Consider the following 22,624-nt stretch of genomic DNA (forward strand, 5'->3'; position numbering starts at 1 on the left):
CTGTCTGTGTGGAGCTTGGACATTCCTCCAGGTGCTTCAGTTTCCTTCCACACTCCACAAAGATATGCAGGTTAAGGGAATTGGCTGTGGGAAGTGCAGAGTTCCCTGGATAGAGTAGGTGGTGGGAAGTTACTCTTCGGGCTGTCAGTGTGGACTCACTGGGCTGAATGGCCTTCCTCTGTAAGGATTCTAACTGTTTGACCAGGATTTAAATCACTATAAGAGGTTTCTATGTGGAATGGGCTGCCAGAAGAAGAGGAAAGATTTGGAAGGATTGGGCAAATAGAACTAGTTTAGTTTGGGAAACTTGGTCGGCATGGACAAGTTGGACCAAAGGGTCCATATGACTCTGTGACTCTATAAGTGACTTGGTGTCATATTTTGTTTTTAAGGCTACAGTGAAACACCTTGAGATGTGTTATTGCATTAAAGACCCTTTATAGGAATATAATTTTCTTTGCTGTTGTGCCTGGTGCCATTATGCTAACAAGTCTGTATTCTAGTAACTGCCCATTGCCTGAATGCCAACAAGGTGGCACTGTCCAGTGAGTATCCAGTTGTGCCAGCCACCCACTAAAACTGCCAGATTAAAAAACACCTTACAATTTTGCCACACAGAGAGAAGCCACTTGACCAATTGGTGTTGTATGAAGACTTTTTAAAGAAAGAGCCACTCACTGTGCGACATTCTGCCTGTTCCCATCCTTCCCAAAAACTGTTTGAATGATCCATCCTTTTTCATTTAGCATTTATTGACTTGAAAAATGGTGGGTTCTGCTTTCAATATTGTTTCACATCCTTACCAATATCTGTCTATGAGACAAGCCACCTAACATGTCTTTTGTTGATGATCATGATGTGGAGGAGGCGGTGTTGGACTGGGGTGGGCTAAGTTAAAAATCATACAATACCAGGTTATAGTCCAACAGGTTTATTTGGAAGTACTAGCTAGTGCTTCCAAATTAACCTGTTGGACTATAACCTGGTGTTGTGTGATATTTAACTTTGTTGATGATGATCTTACGCCCTTTGATTTAATGGCCAGTGGGTGAAATGCTTCTTTAAAAGTGGGTAGGTTATGCATTTATTAACATTTCAAACAAAATCAGTCTGTAAAATGTCAATTTCATAAGGAAAGAATGAAGGAGAACTGCAGCAAATATCTGAACAACACAACAACCTTGAACTACTACAGCATAGGGATATTCAGATTAAAATGTACATTAACCTTGGTGAATAAGTGTTCTGAATATACAAGTCAAATAGTAATATTTGCTGCCAGGAAATCATCTGAATAACAAATGCAGTATCTGACACGGTGATGGAAGCAGATTCAATGTTAATTTTCAAAAGCGAATCGAATAAATAATTTAAAAGGAAATGTTATTAGGGCCAACGGCTGAAAGCAAGGACACGAGATGATTGAGACAGCCAGCATAAGCAAAATGGGCCAAATGGCCTTCTTATATACTTTGACACGCTATTCACAATGACAACAGAAAAATATTTTGCTATATCAACATTCAATCAATAAAAAGACAAAGATATATTAGTACAAAATAAACCTCTCAGTCACAAAGAGTAAAATACTATGCTAGTTTTTGTCTTATTTAATAAGTTGTCCGCCTACTTCAACTACTGATTAAAATGTCTCCAAGACCATCCTAAGATTTAGTTAACATTGCGCTCTGGTCAGTAACCAGGAGGAAAATGGAACATGTTTTCATAATTCTCAAAAGAACGAACAAAATCGGTGTAGTTTAATTACAGAAACATTTTGTGAATCAACAAGGTAACAAGTGAATCATGTCTCTGAGTTTTCTAACAAGTAGATCTTACTGTGTGTGGAATTTAAAGTATACAGCTGGTATCCTTAAGGGTGGGGAGAATCTGAGCTTTGCGCCTTTAGGTTGGTGTATTTTAGTAGTCTGCATTGCGACTCTGAAACACAGCTCTGATGAATTGCCTTCCCCCTCCACCATCCCCTCCCCCGATCTTTCAAACACTCCTGGACAAAGTTTGAATGCAGCCTTTGCTGTGTCAAAGTGAACTAAACAACAGAGCCTGTTAATCGCCCCTTGCATTAATCAGCACAGCTACACACTCTGTGGGGAGAAGGCATGCCAAAAGTAGTCCACAAATCCTAAAACAAGCAGAGGTTCAACCAGACTCCAGAAAGCATAGAGTTAAAGTTGGAAAACATCTTCACTTGTTTAAAGTGGGGTGTACAGCAATCCACATTCTCACCAAGAAACAAAAAAAAGGAGCAGGTTGAAGAATGAGAAAAAAAAGAGGAATGGACAATTGAGGCAAAGGAAAGCAATTAGCAAAAGGGACCTACCTGGTTTATAGTTTAGGATGAGGTGGTAATATTTCCATGGACTTCCAAACCCCACTTATCCCTTCAGTGGGCTGCTGTCTGAATTGTAAGCAGTCCCACCTTTACTGAGGCTGGATATCTGTCTGCACTCTATTTTATAAACACAGGCATTAAGGTAGCAGCAAGCCAGAGATGACGTAGCACTCATGTACCTAATTACCTGAAGCACCTTTGCGGAGGTAAATATTAGTCGAGAGCTTTGAAACTGTATTATCTGCAGTAGAAACATTAGAGGACTGTCAGAGGTGAAACTGCTATTACTAGTAGACTATTATCAGTCTAATACTATCTTTATAAATTCCACAATCTTTACACAAATGTTGAATTGCTACCAATTTTCTCTTGCAAAATTATGGTTAGGAAGCACTTGGGCTTTCAGAGCTTAATTCTCCCCCAGTTTTCATTTGCACCCTGAACAGCCAGAAAACAGGTTTGGGGGCATTCTTGTTTTTATCTCTCCACATCCCTCCCCTAAGCACCTACTTACCCAGGCAGTGCCACAGCTAGCGTTTACTCTGTCTGCTCATTTATCCTGTTTTAATAAGTAGGACTGGTGGTATTATGCTGTGCGATATTAGGAATGAATCCATTCATGTGCTTATATGAACTAATGTTGTCTGCTATCTCAACAAAGACGTAAATGCAGAGGGAAAACTCTTTATTGAAGCCATTGAAACTACAATGAATCTCATATGAATACTGAGATTTACAACAAATCATATGCACAATGAGATTTGGCAAAAAGGTGAACTGAAGATAGAAACAAATAAACTTTCCATACACAAATTCTCTCCCTTAAGTGAATTGTCCTCTATTTTACTAAGCAATGAGTTGTGTGAACAGAGGTCTTGTGAAGCAATGGGTAATGTTCCTACCTCAGAGCCAGAAGCACCAGGATTTAGACTCATAGAGTCATAGAGTTGTACAGCACGGTAACAGACCCTTCAAGCCAACTCATCCATGCCATCAGGATATCTTAAATTAATCTAATCCCATTTACCAGCATTTGGCCCATATTCCTCTAAATCCTCCCTATTCATATACCCACCCAAATGCCTTTTAAATATTATTATTGTATCAGCCTCATCACCTCCTCTGGCAGCACAGTGTATACATACACCACTGTCTGTGTAAAAAAGTTGCCCTTTTAGTCCCTTTTCAATCTTTCCCTTCTCACCTTAAACCTTGGTGGCCGTTGAAGGGGTGTTTGTAATGTGGCCAAACAGGATGCTTACCAAATTATAAAACCTTCCAACAAATGCAGGCAGGAAGAGTAGAAGAAATTCCCTGTCAGCTGTGCAATGGCAAGTGGGAGAAAAAAAATCCCTCTCATCTGAACAAAAATAAATTGCATGGTTTTGACAAGTTCATTATTTAAGTGGCTTTTGAGAAATGTAATACTGAAATATGGTACAAATCCATTCTTCCCTAACTTTCTAGACTTGCTCAGGACAGGAAGTCTTAAATTCTGAACAAAAGTTATAATGGACATTATTTCACTCTCCATAGATGGTGTTACACCTGTAGAGTTTATCCACTACTTTCTGTTCATTTTATAGAAAATCTTCACTTATGTTTATCCTGCTTTCTCAGTCTGAGCACAATAGACCAAATAGCCTCCTTCCATGTTGTATCCATTTTATAATCCTATACGGGGGGGGGGGGGGGCAGGGTTTGTCCGCAGTGTTATGACAGTGGTATGAATGTTTCTGAAATGTCTACAGCAGTGTGGGCTGAGTGGTGAATAACAATAAAGAAATTCACCCCCAGCATCTTTAATGGGAATCTCGGGCTACCTCTGTAACATGTTCGAATGGAGGTAATTTGAACTATTCAGCTGCCCATTATGTGTCTCTCCCAATTTTAACTTCCTTTGAAGTCAGTGGGAAATTGAGTGGAGTACTGAGTAAGTAAAACCTTAAAGCATTTATCACAATTGTCAGACTCAAAAATGCCTGTGATCGACCTAAAATTACTACTCTTGGTTCTTTTTTGCACAAGAACACATAATTAAGATGCTCTTCTTTTAATACTTTCTTAATGGTGTCTAGTGATAACTTCTATTCAGAATGTTTTGAAAGTGTGTACGGAAAAGAACACATTGTTGCCCCTCCAGCCTAGTATTCACAGCTTCACTCTGATGGCATGAGCTTACACAAGGTGTGGAAGAAGCCAATCAATATTTAAAAGATTATAGGCTGCCCAGTCTCTGTTTGTTGTCATCTGGCTTCAAAGTGAAAAGTTCTATTGATGTTCTATGATTGAGAGACATTTTTAATTGGTTGTAAATGCAAAAACAAGGAGACTTAAAGTCTTCATTCCTCCTTCCCCTCCACATCCATCACTAATTACAAAACAAATCAATTTCCTTCATTGAGTGAATCTTTAGAGCAAGTCAAGATATTGAGCATTCATATGAGTCCTTAATAATCAAGTTGAAAATCATAGTTTTCTTGGTAATACTTACACTTGTTCAGCTATGCTTCATCTTATTTTTAATCAAGTATCCAGAAAACTCCCCAATGAGGGTTCCAATTAATATCACTCCGAACTATGCAGTTGTGACGACACAGACACTGTACACATTGTTATTAGCCAGGACACTGACAGCATCATCTGCATATAAACAGCTAACTGTGGAATTGCAAATGTTGCTGTCAGGGATTTCTCTACTCCTCCACGGAATGTATTATAGAAATTCATAAAGATCCAAACCAATTAGAGATTACTGAATTGACACAAACTTACAATTTTTACCCTGTAGTATCATTGCTAAAATTAATAAAATTATGTCTTATTGAATTTGTTGTAACTGGATTTGTAAAGGTACACTAAGTTTTAATTACTCCCAAACAGTATCTCTAGCCCTGAAAATTTATTTCTATACACGTGAAGTTCAAATTTCTCTATTCCACAAGACAGATGCTGCAGACATTTCAAAATAATCAATTTTTTAAAAAAAGGTTATTTCAGCTTCTACCCATATAATTGCCACAAGTTTTATTTTGTTTTCTTACAATAAAAATAGGTATGCTGTCTGAGATGGATCTTCAGTATAATTGTCCGCGTAACCCTTCTCACTTAGACATCGATATTGTTGGGCGCCAGTTGATACCAAAATGAAATTAATTTTGGAAAGGTGCAATCTATGCCATACAGCTGCATAGATCTTTGTGGACAGCGATGTTCAAGATAAATAGTGAGCACAGTTATGTCACACTTTCTGCAAAATCCAAGCTATGGTATTAATTACCTTCCTCTCTCCCTTGCTGTATGTGCTTTGGATACCACTTACTGAGTGAGGTAGAATATCTCTATTAGTGATTGGTTCTGAAATTGTACACATTTAGTATGCATGCTACCTAGGAGTTTTTTGATGCAGCTAACTAGAGGAAGGCTGACAGGTGTATCATAGAGTCAAAAACTCATAGAGTCATACAGCATGGGAACAGTCTCTTTGGTTCAACCAGTCCACACTGACCATGTTCCCAAACTAAACTAGTCCTACCTACCTGCATTTGGCCCCTATCTCTCTAAACCCCTCCGAGTCATGCACTTATCCAAATGTCTTTTAAATTAACTGTATTTGCATCCAAGTGTCTTTCCAAGCTAATAAAATTATCAGGGCTGACGTTTTGTTCTTCCTGGTCTGTCATTTAGAATAAAATATTCACAGTAGCTTAACTGGTGAATTTGTCACAAGGGTTATATTCCAAACCCCTACTTATATTTTGTAATGAAGATGTTTTCTATATCACATTTGCCTTAAGCTTGGTCTGACAGCAGTGATAGTTAAGGTTTTATAAAACAAACAACATGGTGTGCTGGTGATCTGAAACACTCAAAATCAGAAATTGCTGGAGAAGCGCAGCAGGTTTGGCAGCACCTTTGGAAAGAAAACAGAGTTAACATTTCAAAACCAATATCACGCTTCTTCAGAAATCAGTTCTGGGTCATTTGAAATGTTAAATCTGTTTTCCTTCCCCATAGTTAAGGTTTTGGTGCCTAAGGTCTCCTTCAAGCTTGGGGAAATATAAGGAAGTGTTCTAACCTCTCACCAAACCAGAGGAATCCAATTATGCAACATGGAGCAATTGGAATGAAGAACTGAAAGGCAGCATATGAGGAAGATGAAAGAATGTGACCAGAACATTTAGCTTCATTGATCTTACCCACCTGAGGAGTCACATGGACAGGCTTGTGCAGAGGAATGCTCGACAAGAGAAAAGAAGAGACTTACATTTACATAGAGCTTTTCACAGCCATTGAACATCTTAAAAGTGCTTTACAATGAAATGCTTTGTGAGTGTCATCATTATTGTAATGTAGACAATGCAGCAGCTATGTACAGCAAACTCCCACAAACAGCAATGTGGTAAGAACTGGATAATCTGTTTCCTTTCTTTGTTGACTGAGGGACAGATATTGGCAAGGAAGCTAGCAATGTCTCTTGTTCTTTTCTTCAAAGCAGTGCCATGGGATTTTTATATTCACTAAGCAGGCAGCTTGGGCCTCAAGTCAACTTCTCACTCACTTGCAACACTCCCTCAGCAATGCACAAATTCGTTTTCATGCTGCAGCCCTTGTGAGAGACTTGAATGCAGAATATTGCAATTCAATGGTAAGCAAGCAACTGAGTCACAGTTTGTACATCATGGTGGGAAGTAGTTCATTTTGAACAAGGTGGAAAGTTTAGGGCCAACAGGTTGCACCCAACTACATAATAATCGTATTTGATCAATCAAAGAGCTGGAATTCACACCTGTGTGGGAACATATGCACTTGGAATTCCCCGGACAACACTGTTTGTTAATATTTGAATTATTTATTTTTTTTAATTCCTGGTGCAAGTTTCCAAGAACATTGACTCAGATTCACTTAAGTTAATATAATGGTGAATTCGGGGACCTCAGAAGGAAGCTGACAATCACTTACAATCGTCAATGAACTCATTAATGGAGTCAATATTCGCAAGTCTCTATAAATGATGGTGGAAAGGTATACACTGCATGGAACAAGAGTCGAGAGTGTAGTGCTGGAAAAACGCAGCAGGTCAGGCAGCATCCGAGGAGCAAGAGAATCAACATTTCTGGCAAGAGCCCTCCATCAGGAATGCAATCCCCACTTTCGCCACAGTATGGAACAATCTTGTTCTTTGCAGTTTATTGCTATTCTTTAAAGAGTTGCTCGTTAAAAAATATAAATTAATTGCTTTTTTTGGATGGTTCTGTTTAAAGGATAGACATTCAAAACATCAAAGCTAGACCTTAATTTTACTCAAATAAATGCATGACATATTCAAAATCACTTCCTGGTCTGCTGTTTTAATGCCAGCATTAATCCATTCAAAATAATTGTGTTAATGCCTCTGTGAAGCATATCATAAAGTTGCCCACTAATTTCAACAAGATGGGTGGGGTAATTGGTGAAGAGGGGCCTTCTGCCTCTCTGTGGGAGGAGCTGCTGGGTAATCCTGGCAGTGTGACATGCTCAGTAATGGGTGTTGTCCAGTTCCACAAAGAATGATCAAAGGAATACCAGAGGGGTATGTTGAGGGGTATTAGTTTTGGAGGGTTTGTTCTCCTTAGGGATGGAGATGTGGGGATGGATCTTGGAGAGCAGGTGGTTAGGAAGGAATGAAGGTCAATATCTTCCAGCTCTTTTAAAAACTGGCTGTCTGCTCTGGCCCAACTGCTCAGACTGACCAAATTATGATGTAAACAGTGTATTATTCAGGTCAATATACCTGTTAACAAGCCTAATTGACATTAAATTGTCTATTTAAATATAATAAGACTGCAAGCAGTATTAGATTCCCTACACTATGGAAACAGGCCCTTCAGCCCAACCTGACACTCTGAAGATTAACACACCCAGACCCATTTTCATACCCTATATTTACCCCTGACTAATGCACCTAACATGATGGACAATTTAGTATGGCCAATTCACTTAGCCTGCGCATCTTTAGATTGTGGGAGGAAACCCACACAGACACAGGGAGAATGTGCAGTCTCCACACAGACGGTTACCCAAGGCGAGAATTGAACCCAGGTCCCTAGCACTGTGAGGCAGCAGTGCTAACCACTGAGCCACCATGCCACCCAGTAGAGTACACAGCCCCTTTGAGCCTGTTCCACTATTGAATAGGATCATGGCTGATCCGACATTTCTAATGCCCACTTTCCTGCCTTCTCCCTGTCAGCCTTGATTCTGTCGGGTATGTTGCTGATTTTAGCACATGTCCACTTAGTTTATTGCCGACTAACTGCACAGTGGGTGGGAAGGAGGTGAGGCAAAAGTGAGGATTGCAGGTGCTCGAAATCAGAGTCTAGATTAGAGTGGGTGCTGGAAAAGCACAGCAGGTCAGGCAGCACCCGAGGAGCAGGAAAATCGACGTTTTGTGCAAAAGCCCTTCATTAGGAATGAGTGTGGGCTGGGCTGTTTCTCTATTTTAGGTGCCCTCACACCTCATCAACTAGCAAAAAAAAATCCAGACTGTGCTATAAACATTTTAAATGCTTGCAAACTCTCTTGCATACTTTTGTTTTATGTGGAGAGCCACAATGTGCTCAAGATCTTGTTATTCCATAGATTCCACTTGCACAGATATAGTATCTCAATGAACTCAGTACTCAACCTCCATACCTACACACGTCATTTGCCTGTTCATGGAACCTAGTAAACCTTCGAGAAATCACTTAATCTGTATTGCTGGAGTGATTCATTCTTTGGCATGAGTTTTCCCAGTCCTGTGGAGGTGCATTCAGTGGAAAACTGAGAGATAACTCAGAAAAGTTTGCTTTGGCTCAGCTACTTACCGTACACATCTCTGCCTAGGAGTAATCTTGTCAGAGGAGGAAAAAGTGATACAGACATTTCATACCTAGCAATGGCATGTAGCCAGTTAGGCCCATTATTAGCCCAACTGGGGAGAGATGCTGTCAATTCAGGAATGTTCCTGACTGTGTTTGGGTGCTCTGCTGAAGGTGATCATTTAACTTAACGTGACCATCTGCCATGAGTCAAGGGGCTATTGATAGTACATTTCCATCACAAAATTGCAAGTGGCCACCCATACTGTTACAGGCTATTCTATGAGTGTATTCTATCTCCACAATGACGGCCTGACAGTCAGGGCCAAGTGCGAGTCTAGCACTCATGGGCTTCTGCCTTTTTCAGCATTCCCCACCCCTCCTGGTAGACTGGCATCCAGATGTCACCTGAGCCTTTTACTTTCTTGGTCTGCCTGCCTTCCTCAGCCAGTGGAACCTACCAAACCTCCAAGGCACTGCCCATTTCAATTCCCCCAATCACTCCCTTTCTGACATGACCATCTTTGGCCTCCTCCATTGTCAAAACAAACCACAGTGCCTATTGGAGGAACAATACCTTATCTTCCGCCTGGGCACCCCTCTGGTCTGGAGGACTGAACATTGAGGTCTCCATTCTCCAATAATTTCCCTCTCCATCCATCGACTCCCTTTCCAGCCCCTCCCCCTTTCTGCCACAGCTCCCTGCCATCAACCAGATTCATTCCTCCTATTGACCAACCAGGTCATAACCTCTACCTGCCTTTACCTATCCCCTCTTCACCATCCTGCCCCCGCCTCCCCCTTTATCTGCAGCTTCCCCTACACCCACCCCCAGTCCTGAAGAAGGGTTACACCCAAAACATCAACTTCTCCACCTCCTGATGCTGCCTGGCTTGCTGTGTTCTTCCAGCCTCCTGCTTGTCTACTTTGCCTTCCTTAGCCAAACAGGTGTCCTGAAGGCAGCTCCTTAATTAGCCACTCTGGGGAAGTTTGAAAATGAAGTCTTCCATAGTCACTCCTGGGTTCCTGATCCAGATTTAGGAACATAGGAACTGGAGTAGGCCATTTAGTCCTTGAACTTGTTCCATCATTCAGAGAGATCATGGCCAATCTGTGGTCTAACTCCATAAATCTGCCTTTAGCCCATATTCCCTTAAGACCTATGTTTAACTAAACATTATTTTTAAAAAAATTGAAGCTGCAACAGTCTCACAATCTAACTGGAAAAATATACAAACACTTGATGCAGTTCTTCATGGGTGTAAAAGCATCATGATACACAATTATCAAAAGTATTCATGTTTTCACATTGAGACCAAAGTAAAATTTTATTATTTTCCCACTAAGCCTAGACATTTTGAATTTTCAGTGACAATTAAAAGACTGAACAAGTTAAAATGAATAATACAGAAGAATACCTGCTATTCAGTGCACATTGACTTTTATTTTCTAACCCATCACGGCTTGGCTGATTTCTCCAATAGGAATGCAGTAGAAGTATTACCAGAGAAGCTTTATGGTTCAGTCTTGATTGAAATTACACCTCTCTGTATAACTTCATTTCCTGTTCTCACGTCATTCCTAATCTTTATACATTTCTATGTTCATATTTATAATAGATTTTGCCAATTTAGCCTTGTCATTCTCACTGTGCAATCTGGAAACTGGCATCCCACAATCACTCCTGAGTTTTTTTCTACATGTTTTTCACCCAATCTTTTTAGCAGCAAATGATATTCCTAATTTCCAAAATAATCATGTTGGCAGTATATTTTTCCATTCTGATTTAATCACATGAAGAAGGCCAAGTTTCTGAAAACTGTCTGTAGTTCACAAAGGTATGGCTGTCAGAGGCTGTTGGCATTTAAGTAACCAGCTGCCTCCACTAAAAGGGGGGAGTTTTTTAGTGTCTGGTATCTGGAATGCAGAGTGTGGAGATTAGACTATATAGAGCAGATACTTTCTCTGTGCAATTCTTTTGGATAGCTAAGGTACCCCTTTGAAGACCTGAGATAATCCTAAAGATATGGTGCCAGGACATTTCAGGGATGGGATTGGGTCCATTTAGGATAATTAGGTGCCCTCTGGCACTCTTAATTATCAATAGGATTATGTACAAAAGATGCATAAACCCTTTGGAACAATCCAACTTGTCAAGACCTGTCAAAAACTGTCAAGGATCTAGAAGTGTCAACAAATGTTGACTTGCCAAGAATGTAAACAAGTGTCAATATGTGTCAACAAACATTGATCTTTCAAGGTATGTCACAACTTGTCAAGAATTTCAACAAATGTCAAAATTAGTTTATGTGTCAAAAAGAATGTAGTCTGCATTATAGAACTTGAAGTAATAGAACCATATTTTTTCTCTTATGTCCGTGGGTACAAATGGCTACACCATGCGTTGGCATGGAAAATAAGGGATCAAATGGTGATGGGTGAAAGAAAGCATAAATTTGGTTTCATGGTAAAGGGGCCATGGAAGAAGGGTAGAAGGTGTTTTGCTGGGCATTTGAAGAGTGTTGGGATGAGGAGGAGTGAGTGGGGTGTGAGGGCTGGAGGAATGTTTTGTTTTAATTTCTTCCTTTTGGAGAAGTAAGGAAATCTGTTGGATCTGGTCCCTGGATAGCTATTTCGAGTGTCTATTAATTGAAAAACATAGCAGAATTTTTATTGTATGATTGATTTCCCAAAGTATAACTTTCACAATGGGGTGCATCTCAGTAAGCATTTTGATAGAAAACTCCAACTGCTTATCAAATGGAAATGTTTGTTAACATTGGAGATTAAGCACTTAAGGGTTTGTTTTCATAAGGGATTTGCCAAAGGTTTTCAATGTATTGACTCATTTTTGGTTATAAATTTCTGTTTTATTTTTCAAGAGTGACATAAGCAACAGCCACTGGTGGCACACTCCTAAGGTTATGTTGTGGTGGATATTCGGTACAATTGCACAGAGATGAATGGGCAAAGAGTAGGGAGGTATAATTTAGCATAGGGACTACAAAAGGCTTAGAAATGGGGATAATGGGTGATACATTCTCATAACAGGGCCTATGGGGAATAGGTAAATGGGCATAGTGTGGCATAGGGAATATAAAGGGCAATGGGGATGGGCAAATGAACTCATGCTAGTAAATATTTATCACACAAGGCTAAATAGTGAATCAGCATTTGTTAGCTATTTGTCCTTGAGAATACAATTAGGCTTGTGGCACAGGGGTTATGAGAGTGTGTAGAGGAAATAGGATAGTGATCAGGCTTTGGATCTGAGATTGGTGCAGGGTAGTATGATATAACATTAGGATGAATAGTGGGAAATAGTGTGGCATGGATGGTGATGGGGAATGTGTGGGGCTGATCAGGAGGGATATTTTATGTTTAAGCCATATTTTTAAATTTTGATCATGGACCTGGAGCTGATGGCAGGCTTTTGCCCAGTTCGTCTTGGGAATTGGGAACTTCCTGGGTTACACAGCCCAACTCTAATCTGTCTCTTCCTCTGGTCCAACAATTGGCAATATGGGCAGTTGGATGTGTTGTGTCATTAGTTCAACTGTGACATCCAACCCAATAGGTTTTTAATGGAGATAAAATTAATTGTGGGAAACAAAACTAAATAGAAGGAGATGGGAGAAAGGAATAAAGAGAGGAAACTCTTGGGTTCTTTGAGAGCTATCTAAGTGCCAGTAGCCAGGAATGGATTGAGTGTTAAATGTAAAGTGAGTGAAAGCAGAGCAATGAGAAAGGAAGACGTTGAGTTAAAGATAGTTCAAAGGGAAAGGAACAAAGGATAATCACTGGAAAACTGGGAAAGTAAAGTGGTTAGGAGTACAATAGGGGTGGGTTAATGTAAGTTGTTGGGGAAAGAATTGCAACAGATTTCTAATGGAGAGTCAAGATGTGACTCTGGGCAAAGGCTGAAGGACTATATATTTCAATAGCCCTGGAATAAGATAGAGAAATTTTGGCCATTCTCCTCTACTAATTACTGGGTAAACTGTAAACCTGTACCTTGTCCTTTCCAACATGGTACCTTAATCCCAATTTCCAGAAGAGTGCCCTCTAATGAAAATTTTCTCCCTCTACTGAGTTTTTGGTTCTTGAAGGCAACCAAGCGTGATTATATTCTCATGGACAAATAGCTAACAAACGCTGACTCACTATTCAGTCTCACATGAAGAATAGCTACTAGCATCAAAGGATTAATAAGAACCCAGGAACTCTGCCATATATGTTATCATCTCCAAGGGAGGAGGACCGAAGGAAGAAAATTGTAGGTGTGGGATAGAATTCTCATTGTGACTTGATTGAGCAGAAGGTAAGGTTTAAGAGCACTGTTACTGTTATATTGTAAGTGAGGAATTTCCAGGATTCTGGATGTAAGTTTAAGTAACATTGAATCAACAAAGAGCATGGACGCACCACAAGACTGTTCCAGGTATTTCAAAATCCCTACCTAGAAGCTGACTGATAAGTTTGAAGGCTCACTGGGGGAAGTATGCTACTCTTTTGCGAGTGTCTTATTTCTGATCTCCATAAGAATCCAACATTCCCTAAACTTGGCATGTATTACACATGGTTCAATTGGATGTGATTTGACAGGACTAAAGCTTCTTGTAAACTTCTACAAGTGGCAATCTTCATCAGAGAAGCTGTAAGACACTGAAGAGAGAAAAATTTCAGTAGAGGGCACTCTGCTGGAAATTGGGGTTAAGGTACGATGTGGGAAAGGAGAAGAAACAGGTTTACAGTGTACCCAGTTGCATTACCTTCACACGAGAGTAGTTAATGCTGATACTGGGAGACAAAAGTAGAATAAATGCCTCAATTTGTGGTAGCTGTAACATCTCATCTCCTTGAGGACAAAATCTATCCAAAACCTTAAGAATGAAAGAAATTTCAAAGCTCAAAGGGTATCTTTCTTTCCATTTGCATGCTTAAAGAAGCAACAACCACCAAACAAAGGTATTTCTTGACCCTTCTTAATTAGTAAATGAAGGCAACATATGACTCCATAAATTATTTTGGAACATACAATTGCAAATACTGTGTGAAAGATTGTCGTCTTCTGATTCCTTTCTTTTCAAACATTCTCTCGTCAGGGCCATTCCCACTCCAATCCTTGTAGAATTTTTAAAAATATGTTCACATCAAGATTGACTTGTCACTTGCTGCATTCGAGAACAAGAGTCATGATGGGTGACTTTGCCCTAGTAATGTATCATTGCTGTCCTTGTACTAGATGTCATGAGTTAGTTGACAGCAGAGACAAAAACACAAGTTGCTGGAAAAGCATGTGTGGAGAGAAATCAGAGTTAACGTTTCAGGTTGAATGACTTGACCGAAACTTTAACTTTGATTTCTCTCTACAGGTGCTGCCTGACCTGCTGAGCTTTTCCAGCAATTTCTATTTGTGTCTCTGATTTACAGCACTTGCAGTTCTTTCATTTGTTTGAAAGCAACTGTGTCAATGTGACTGTTAAATGTAGGTTTCTCAGCTTGGATGGGAACATTTTATTGTCTCAACATCCCCATCCAGCAACACAGCCAATATCATGAACTCGTTGTATGGTATAATTTACAGTACACATTGGTGCATTAATGATACACATAGAGCTAACATGCCACCTACCTAAACTTGTAGGCATTTCTAAATGTAAAACAAAATTCAACATTTAAAATACTATATGTGCAAATATTTTAATGACAACATGAACAAAATACCCAATAAATAGAAGTCATGGGTATCCAATTATTATGAATAATAATAATTATTACCTGATACACAAATATAATGCTGCAAAGGTTATTCATATTTTATCACCAAAACCCAAAATTGATGTAAAATGTAGTTCTTAAAATGAGTTTCAGTTGGCTCTAATTATTTACCAAACTTCAAAATGTCTTAATCATTGATAAAGTTAAGCCTGAACAATATAAAATACAGTAAGAACTATCCACATTTAGCAAATGAAAAATAAGTTCAATCATTTATTTAAAAATCACAGGGTATTGCTTACCTCAGACTGACAGGTGGTGCTGGATTATATCTGTTCCCTCAGGTGTTACAAACTTGTGTGCATTACCTCTCAGCATAAAGTTCTGAACAGACTGGTGATTACTGCTTAAATAGAGAAATGACTCATCAAGTACAGTGACAGTGTGTTGCTTATACTGTCGTTTGAAAATGATTTGCTGATCTTATTTAAATGACAGTCTGTATTGGACTGCAACAAAAAGGACAAAGCAATTACATGACCAGTAGGTAGAAAGGAAAAAGAAATAGAAACACATTTATTTCTAAGTAACCTTCTTTGCAATGAATTCAGTAAAGTCTTTGATAGTTGCACCTAAAAAAACCTTTTAGGGAACCTTAAACTATTTTAAGATTGTGAAGAATGTTTGTGTTCATTATCTACTTCAGACAATTTAGCTTTCTTGATAGTTTGTTTAAAAAAGTAGTTTAGAGTATGTAAACATGCTGAACATAGCAATAAGGAACTTGTACATTTACAGACAATATAGTTTTAGGAAAACAATTGTACTACTTTGGAATGTTACAATATTCTGTTTTGTGATCATTTTTTAATCATTCATTCTTGGGGATTGTGTGTTGCTGGCAAAGCAATATTTATCGCCTATTCTTAAGTGTAACTGCTAGGCAGTTTCAGAGAGTGATTAAGAGCCAACCAAATTGTTGAGGGACTGGTGTCACACATAAGACCATTTGAGTAAGAATTACTAATTCAGTAACACCATCATATTTGCTGTGTGGTTAGGTACCATAATACATTATACTATAAGATATTGCCAGTTATGCAAAAAAGACATTCCCATTATTTAAGTCTAAGAAAACCATTCAAAAACCATTCATACTGTTTGGCTTGCTAAGGAGGGATTCACCTTGATGATAGTGACTCTTCCACTGCAATGCGTTGTTCTCTGGAATGTCATGAAGTAGGCTCCAGTCCACCATCTGGAATTTCCTTCTCTTCACTTTGCCGATCTTCAAGTAAGAGGTGAACAAATTCACTTTGCACTTTCCTACGTCTCCAGCTGTGCAAAGAGGCAAATCACCTGAGTGCCAACTTGACTCAAAATAATTAAAATAATTAAAGAGAACTCCAATGCCAAGTTCATAGGTCAGAAATCTATCAGCATATCAATAAACTATATTTAATCTGACTTTAGATGCCTCATAAAAATTCTGCAATGCTTGGATGAATATTGAACTTTGAACAAAATATAAGAAAAACTGCTATCTCATTCCCTTAATTAATCAAGTATTGTGAATAAGACACTATCAGCCACCTACTTTCAGCTGTTAAATTTGATTGGCTTCAAATGAATGTACGCAATTGGCAAAGCATATATTGACTGAATAGATACATCATACCATGAATCTTGGGAGTCATGAAGTTGTTGGAATGCCGATGGGTTTGCTAATGATCTAAAGTCAAAGAAGCATTCTGTATTCTCTGCTCTGGACTACATGGGTCACGTCAACATGGTCAACCCTTAATTGTTCTCTGAAATAGCTGGCAAGCCCTACAATCAAACAAAACCATTATAAAATTAAATTAGGAGGCTGATCACAAAATTTTTCATGGGTTAACAGAAATGATCATTTGATGTCAGCTTTGACTGCAATGTGACATTTCAGGAATTAACAAAACATAAGCTTTCACACATCATCAAGCCTGTTCATGGAGTCATAGTCATACAACGCTGAAACAGACCCCTCAGTCCAACTTGACTGTGTGAGAATTTTACACATCACAAAATGACAACAGCACAAATTGTAAATGCAATTAGAAATGTTACATGGCCCAATGGTCATGCAGTCAAGTTGAACTGAAGGGTCAGTTTCCTTGCTGTATGACTATGACTCCATGAACAGTCTTGATGGTGTATGCATTGCATATGCTTTATTAATTATTCCTATCGCCTTGGAGGACTTTGGTTCTAACAATAGTTGTTTACTAACCTACAGAGACTGCGGTCAGAAAACTCCTTTTGAAAGAATATCAATATAATAACTAAAGATGTAGATTTTTTTTCTCTTTCCACTATGCAGGCGCATGACTCTTGTTCAGAAACTTATTGCAGATGAAACAACGCCATATTAGACTAATTAAAAGATCACTTTATAATATACTTAGGAGATTTAAAAAGGGTGGGGCTGGTGAGGGGAGGAAATAAACAACTGACAGGCTCTCCCGTCACATCACCTGGCGTATTGGATTCCTGGTTATGCTGGATAAGATTGAGCTATTAATTGTGCAAGGAGTTGCTAGACATTATGTCTGTTATTTTAATCTGTACCTACTTTGGAGTCAATCAAATCTAAACATTAAAATTGTGGACTAAATAATTATATCTTTACTGAAAGAATAGCTACATAACAAATGTGAGAGGGTGGATATTGTAGTGGCATCAGATCACATGGAACTGGAAACCATGCCTTCAAACTGTGATGTCATTTCCTCTATTATTACACCTAGTAAAAAATTAGGATAATAAAGTTTATTAAGGTTCAATCAGATGACAAATGGTTGTAAACAGTGATCAGACCGCAGAACCAGAGGCAAGCAGCAGTAAGAGGAAAGAGTAAAACACATCAACAGTACAGTTCCAAGGCCTAGTCCAGTCATACGACCATGAAGTGGTGGGAATACTCAATGAGAAGCTCAGCTGTGGCTTGGGTCAGTGAGCAATGGACTTCAACATCTATGTAGGCACCAAGTTATGGAGAGACAAAGACCACATAAAACCTGAAAAGGATTGAACAAGGTTCACAACAGAGAAAGAGGGAAATACAATCTACAAGAGACAGAAAAGAAATCAACAGTTGCAATGAGAAAACCAAAGATACTTACAGGAATGGGAATGAAACAAACATTCATAAAATCTGCCAATGGCAACCGGACAAAGAAACAGGGCATTGACCACTCCACAAAGGAGTGTCACTGACAGAAATCTAACCCAACCAATTTTATAGAGGGTTGTGTGTGCATGGCACAGCTGTGCAGCAACACAGGGAATTAAACATCAACCACAGAAGTGTGTAGGTATCCTAGCAGTTGAGGACAAAGAGATACTGTTTAACTATGGATTAGAGCAGTCTGACTGCAAAGTTTTAGACTCCTCTGGTGGCACAAACCTATTGGACAAACTTGGTTTGCAGATTATGGAAAATAATAAGAAAGTGAGTTTAAAATTCGATATAAGGGAGGCTGTATTGATCCTTTCAGAACCCAAACCATGATTAAGAAAAATGAGTTTTTAGACTGTCCTTTGTTCAACTTTGGGGCACACAAAATATTAAGGTAAGAGTAAAATGGGCTCCTTCCACACTGTAGGGATTGTCTGATCCTGAAGGTCTTGTGTCCATTCTGAAGAAGGTAAAGAAGAGCTAATGATACAACGGCAGCACGTTTAACCACAGTTAGATTTAATGTTCCTCCCTATTTGGAATGCCCGAAAAAACTGTACCTTAGGCTAGTTCAATCAACAAGGAAAGCTAATGGAGCTTTGAGTATTTACACTATTAATCAAGTGTCCATGCCTTCAGTGACATCTCAGATTACAGAGTTATAAAGGGACCTTCAATCATGCAAGACAATGATCTCACATCTCCAATGTAAAGACATTATTATTGGAGATACAGGTAGGGTGGAGTAGGCAATGTATCTTTATAATCACATAGAGAGAGCATCAACACAAACTTAGTGAATTTAAGAAAAGTTTCAAACCTCATAAATAGATCACCTAGAGGAAATTCAGCAACTGCATACAGTTAATGAGAAACTATTCAAGGAAAAGAATATGCTTATGTCTTCTTGGATCAGGCCAACAGTTATAAAGAACTAAGAAAATTTACAGACCAGGAACAGGCCCTTCGGCCCTCCAAGCCTTAGCTGATCCAAATCCACTGTCTAAACTTGTCACCCAATTCCTAAGCATCTGTACCCCTCTGCTCCCCACCTATTCATGCATCTGTCCAGATGCATATTTAATGAATAACCGTGCCTGCCTCTACTTCCTCTGCTGGCAATGTGTTCCAGGCACCCACCACCCTTTGTGTAAAGTACTTGCCACATGTATCCTCCTTTAACCTTTTACCTCTCACCTTGAAAGTGTGAGCTCTTGTTATTGAATCCTTCACCCTTGGAAAAAGTTTATCTCTATCTACCCTGTCTATACCCTTCATCAGGTTATAGTCCAATAGGTTTAATTGGAAGCACACTAGCTTTCGGAGCGACGCTCCTTCATACTCTTCATGATTTTGTAGACCTCAGTCAGGTCCCCCTTCAATCTCTTTTTTCTGATGTTCAGAAACAGGTGAGCTGTAAAACTGGCAGCTGAAATATTGATCATCTATGTGCTCACTTGAGACTTTTTACAGTCAGGGATCAAACTTTGAGGGATGAAGATTGCTTTACAGCTCTTCAATTCGATGGCCGAACGGTGTTTTTTTTTTAGATTAGATTAGATTACTTACAGTGTGGAAACAGGCCCTTCGGCCCAACAAGTCCACACCGACCCGCCGAAGCGCAACCCACCCATACCCCTACCTTTACCCGTTTAACCTAACACTACGGGCAATTTAGCATGGCCAATTCACCTGACCCGCACATCTTTAGACTGTGGGAGGAAACCGGAGCACCCGGAGGAAACCCACGCAGACACGGGGAGAATGTGCAAACTCCACACAGTCAGTCGCCTGAGTCGGGAATTGAACCCGGGTCTACAGGCGCTGTGAGGCAGCAGTGCTAACCACTGGGCCACCGTGCCGCCCACTCAGTAGACTGTTAATCCAGAGACCTAGATAATGTCTGGGGCCTGGGTTCAAATTCACTCATATCAGAGGATGGAATTTGAATTCAATAACAAATCTGGAATATGGAGTCTGATGATGACCTTGAATCCATTGTCAATTGTTGGAAAAATCCACCTAGCTGACTAATCTCCTTTAGGGAAGGAAACTGCCATCTTTACCTACGTGTAACTCCAGACAGCAAAGTGGTTGACTCTTAACCACTCTCTGGGCAATTATGGATGGGCAATGAATACTGACCTACTCAGCATCTCAAGCCATGATTGGATTTTTTAAAAACTGGAGGAGCTGGAATAGAACAAAGATCAACAAGTAGTGGCCGAACTACCTTATAGAGACTGATAACATATCTGTCCATTTAGGAACTGCAATTTAAATCTTGGAGATTTGAAGAAGGGGATCTCACAGCAGAGGTCCAAGTGTTCCCCACTGGGGCAACTGACGTTCTCACACAACTGACACAATAATGAGGTGCATTGATTGGCAGCAAGAAGTCTCTCTTTGACTGAAATGTTTAGATTCTCAACGGCGCTCTAAACTCTTAACTGAGGGAAAGTTTCTCCTCCAATTAGAGAGGGATGATCTAATATCTGAAAAGAACGCACTAGAAGAAAAGAACAAAGATCTAGTTTTATGTTTACAGAACATTTTCAAGAGGAGGCAAGCCTTTTTGAATCGTCTTCAGGATGAGGATTGTCTTTTTCTTAAAAAATAATGTAGACACACATGAGAAAGTCACCAACTGTCCATCCAGTCTATAGACTAAAGCACAATGCTGCAACATCTTATAGATCCTGTTCCAGAGTTTTTTCCACACAGAAGGTGATGCACTTCTTTTTTCCAATTGACTTTCACAAATGTCCATGTCGAGAGAGAAACTGCCATTTCACTTTATCCATTCATTCACCCTCCTGTTCAACATTAAGGAATCCCAAGCATTGTTTAGCTGAGGACGCTGTTGGATATTAAATTCCCAGGCCAAAGAGACACATGGATGGAAAGATGAGGAAGTGAGAGCTTAGTGTTATATGTGTGTTATTAATTGAATAAATGGGGTACTGTAAACCATTGTAAAGTATTAATTACAGCATAATGCCAAGATAGCAACTGAGCATGTGCCGAAAGAGCTAGGTCGTTGACGTTAAGTCACATAGAAAATGGATGAAGGAATAGTCCATTTAGCTCTTCAAGCCTGGTCCACCATTAAATATGACCTTGGATGATCATCTAGTTTAGTAATCTGTTCCTGCTTTCTCCCCATACCCTTTAATACCTTCAGCCCTTGCAAACATTCAATATTCCGTTCTTCACTGCCTTCTGTGGTGGAGAATTCCATAGGCTTACCACTATCTAGGTAAAGACACTTCCTGGAACATAACCTATTGCTGTAAGGCTGCATGTAACACTGTAACATTGGATGTCCTCTTTGACTCTGACTTGTCAATAGTAAAGTTTGATTAAGTTCATTCAGATGTGTGTAGACTACACATTTCTACATAAAGCAGATGGGTGATAACACCTAATACTCAATATTTGATTCATGAGGGTTATGAAATTTGAATTTTTCACATACTTTATTCAAAATTCAAATTTCTCCAACCACAACAGCATTTTGTGATGGATAAAATTGTTTGACAGTATGTCTCAGCAAGATGCACACTATAGCCCATGGGGAAGACAAATAACAGGGTTCCTTGCAAGAATGGATGTGGAATTATGTTTGTCACAGAAATATCCATGCTGTTAGTGTGAGAGGATGATGTATTTTCAAATAAACTGGTGGACTTTCGTTTTTTGTTCTTTGAGGATGTTCATCTTAGAAGTGGAAAGAAGTTAAGATGAAGTCTGAGAAATTATTGTCACAGAAATGTAACAATTCTCTGACTTGGTCACCTCCTTGTATGGTACTCTCTCACGTAATTGCAGAAAATCAGGATTGTCATGGATCTTGTAAGCTGATTACCTTGTGATACATTCTCTGGTCAGTGGAGCATTTGAGAACCATGCTGGAGGTATGGGCTTGCTGAACTTATTCATCAAATCAAAATTAAATAGTTTAAAAAGAAACCTTGAATTCTTGCACTGTAGTTATGTTGGGCTGATTTTGCTTCTGGGGAAAAGTGAGGACTGCAGATGCTGGAGATCAGAGTCAAAAAGTGTGGTAATGGAAAAGCACAGCTGGTGAGGCAGCATCTGAGGAGTAGGAGAGTCGACGGTTTGAGCGTATGCTCTTCATCAAGAATGAGGGGTGGTCCAAGGGGGCTGAGAGATAAATGGGAGGGGGGCGGCAAGAAGTTGGTATGGAGCTGAGGGGAAGGTAGTTGGCAATGCGATAGGTAGATGAAGGTGGGGGCTGATGGAGAGATGGATGGAGCAGATAGATGGGAAGGAAGATGGATAGGTAGAACAGTTCAAGAGGGTGGTGCCATGTTGGCAGGTTGGATCTGGGATAAGGTGGGGGAAGAGGAATTGAGGAAACTGGTGAAATCGACATTGATGCCATGTTGTTGGAGGGTCCCAAGGGGGAAGATGAGGCAATCTTCCTTCAGGTGTCAGATGGCTAGGGTTTGGTGGTGGGGTTGGCCC

At 39.6% G+C, this 22,624-nt stretch overlaps 1 protein-coding gene across 3 annotated transcripts in view; it reads right to left on the reverse strand.

Annotated features, from left to right (window-relative positions):
* LOC122563099 (solute carrier family 26 member 9-like) overlaps positions 1-16,355 on the reverse strand; it is a 110,042-nt gene extending 93,687 nt beyond the window's left edge. Inside the window, exons 1-2 of one of the 3 annotated variants that reach the window (XM_043716525.1) lie at positions 16,102-16,354; positions 15,219-15,319 (exon numbers count right to left, since the gene is read on the reverse strand). The gene's annotated coding sequence lies outside the window, so the exon portion shown is untranslated. Of the gene's footprint in view, positions 1-2,341; positions 2,468-15,218; positions 15,320-16,101 lie in introns of those variants that run through there. The other 2 variants (XM_043716529.1, XM_043716527.1) reach the window with 2 other exon arrangements.
* Between the last annotated feature and the right edge of the window lie 6,269 nt (positions 16,356-22,624).

Source organism: Chiloscyllium plagiosum, chromosome 26 (genome assembly GCF_004010195.1).
Source record: "Chiloscyllium plagiosum isolate BGI_BamShark_2017 chromosome 26, ASM401019v2, whole genome shotgun sequence".
Taxonomy (NCBI): Eukaryota; Metazoa; Chordata; class Chondrichthyes; order Orectolobiformes; family Hemiscylliidae; genus Chiloscyllium; species Chiloscyllium plagiosum.